The sequence below is a fragment of the Athene cunicularia genome, assembly GCF_003259725.1.
Source record: "Athene cunicularia isolate RWA chromosome 1 unlocalized genomic scaffold, athCun1 chr1_part4, whole genome shotgun sequence".
NCBI classification, from domain to species: domain Eukaryota; kingdom Metazoa; phylum Chordata; class Aves; order Strigiformes; family Strigidae; genus Athene; species Athene cunicularia.
In genome coordinates, this window is record NW_020799094.1 from 603,009 (window position 1) to 605,825 (window position 2,817).

Genomic DNA, 2,817 nt, shown 5'->3' on the forward strand with positions numbered 1-2,817 from the left:
GGCCTCAGAGGGGTGAAGCACCCGAGAGCAGCCGGCGTGGGTTTCCCCAGCAGCAAGCTGTCCCCGACCGAGCACGGAGTGGAGGCTTTGAGTGCTGTAAAGCCATGGCCCGTGAAGTATTCTGTCTGCTGTCCTCTGCCGTCCCTCAGGTTAACGTCTCGCTAGCTCTGTCGGGGGCTCTCGGCAGCCCTGGTGAGGGGGTTTGGGTGGTTTAAGGTGTCCTGGCACAGCTCAGCCCTGGCGCGGGCACCCCTCGTGCTGCTCAGTGCCGCAGAGGCACAAAGCGGGGTGTGGGGCTGCCAGAAATCCGCTCCCCGCATCCCCCGGAGCACCAGGAGCTGCCCGCGGCGCTTGCTGGGGTCGGGGTCGGGGGTTGAGCTGCTCCTCGGTTCGGAGCGGCTGTCCCGGGGTGAGCGTTAAAGAACGTGACGGGGTCTCAGAGCTGGGCCAGCACCGCGGGGGGGGTCTGACCTTCGTCATTATGCAGGACATTCTGCAGTTCAAACAGGTTTTGGTGATTTCCCAGGAACTTTCAGCTCTCAGTGCTTCCCCAGTTTCCAAAACCCGTTCTGTTCCCCAGCTCCAGCTGATTCTCCTCCTCCTGTCCCGATTCTCCTGAGGCCGCTGCTGGCTGGGGCGGTCTGGGGCCATCGGGGTCCCTCACCTGAACAATCCTCATCAGAATCCACCGTTACACTTCGGAGAAAACGGTCTGTTTCACGGGTACTTTATGTCTAGCTTTTCATGACCTTGCCTTTCCAAATTTGTTACCCCCAGTTAATTACTTATTTCTTTTGTTACATCTGAAACTTAACATCTGAGGCCGATTGGTGGCCACTCAGGGGGGCTGTGCGGGGGACAAATGAGCAGCGTTGGCATTGACCTGTCAGTGTTGTTCTTAGAGCACCTGTATCCTTTTGATTAAACCAATATTTATTAAATATTCCTGCTGTTAATAATATCCCAAGAGAAAAAAGAGTTTTCTAAAAGCTTGTTCATTTACTGTGAGGCAGCGCAGAGTCAGCAAGAGAACCTCCCCCCATCCCCGAAAGGGCCCCGGGTGGCTCCGTACGGCCCCGGGGGGGGGCAGTGGGCACCTGTCCCAGCGGGGGGGTGACTGGTGCCCCGGGAATTAGTGACAGAACGAGAGGGAACGGCTGGAAACTGCCCCAGGGGAGGGTTGGGCTGGGCAGGAGAAAATGTTTCCCAGCAAGAGTGGTCCGAGAGTGGAACAGGCTGCCCGGGGAGGGGGGAGTCCCCATCCCTGGGGGGGTTTCAGGGCTGTTGGGATGAGCTGTGGGGGATGTGGGGTAGGGGAGAGCTTTGTGGAGTCGGGCTGAGGGTTGGACTCGCTGACTCCGAGGGGCTTTTCCAGCCTGAGTGATTCTGGGATTAGCTGGGAAGTCACAGACTGTCGTGAAGCGCCTGAGCCCTGCTGAAATTCGTGGTGATGGCATGAACTTAGTTTAAGCTTTGAGGCTTGTTCAGATGGTACAAGCCTAAAGTAGAGCTGAAGGTTCAAACCCAGTCAGGTCCAGTCGGCCCCCAGAGCTTGGTGGCTCACCCCCAGCCCTGAGCCCGTGGGCACAACCAGAGTTCTTGTGATTTCAAACCATTTATTTTCCCATCCTGGGCCATTTCCTGACCTCGGATGGGCTCCATCCCTTCCTCTGCTCATTCCTGTCTGAGATTTGGAAACCTGCCCGATTCCAAGGTGGATTTGCAGTGGCGCAGTGTCCTTCAGGGAGAAGGCCCCCGGCTGATTCGCAGCCCAGGCACGGTGACACGGTTAAGTAGGGCAGTGGCAGCTGAGCAATCAGCACAGCGTGTTTATAGATTATTTCTACGAGGCCGTGATGCAGCTGAGGCTGTGGGCTCAGTGCTGAGGGGTCTGCTGAGGACACGCATGGAAAACTGCCAGCAAAAAGGGACAATGTGCCGCGGAGGCTGGGGCTGAGCGCCGGGAAGGGCCCGTTGACAGCGAACCCCCAGCGCTGTGGCCAGGGCCGGGGCCGAGGAGAAATCCCATGTGGAGGAGACGAGAGCCCCTTGCTCAGCGCCCTCGTGTTCCTGCACCCGGGGCTTGTGCTCCCGGGTGCCGCTGTGGTGGGTGTAGAGGGGCAGATTGTAGAGGCCTTGTGAGGGGGAGGGAGTATGAAACGAGCAGGAGGTGGGGAAATGAGGGATTTGCTCAAATGTTTACTGGGCTTGATATTGGTACGGGGCCCTGCCAGCTGCTCCCCTGCTGCCGTCTCTCTCAAAATCCTTGAACCCTTCAGGTTGGAAAAGCCCCTCGGGGTCATCGAGTCCAACCCTCAGCCCGACTCCACAAAGCTCTCCCCTACCCCACATCCCCCACAGCTCATCCCAACGGCCCTGAAACCCCCCCAGGGATGGGGACTCCCCCCTCCCCGGGCAGCCTGTTCCACTCTCGGACCACTCTTGCTGGGAAACATTTTCTCCTCCTGCCCAGCCTGACCCTCCCCTGGGGCAGTTTCCAGCCGTTCCCTCTTGTCCTGTCCCTGATCCCCTGGGAGCAGAGCCCAGCCCCAGCCTCTCTGCAATGTCCTGTCAGGAGCTGCAGAGAGGGATGAGGGCTCCCCTCAGCCTCCTCCTCCTCACACTCCACTCCTGGCTCCCTCGGTCCTGGTGCTCGGAAGCAATAACCTGCTCAGCCCTCACTTATCTCCCTATTCGCTGCTAAAACGTGAGAGACCCCCGGAAGGGCGGCGCGTGCCGAGGTGGGTGCCCGTGTCCATGCTGGCCGTGGCCGTGGCTCGGGTCAGGTTTGGGGTCGGCAGGAGCGTTCTCGCGCCC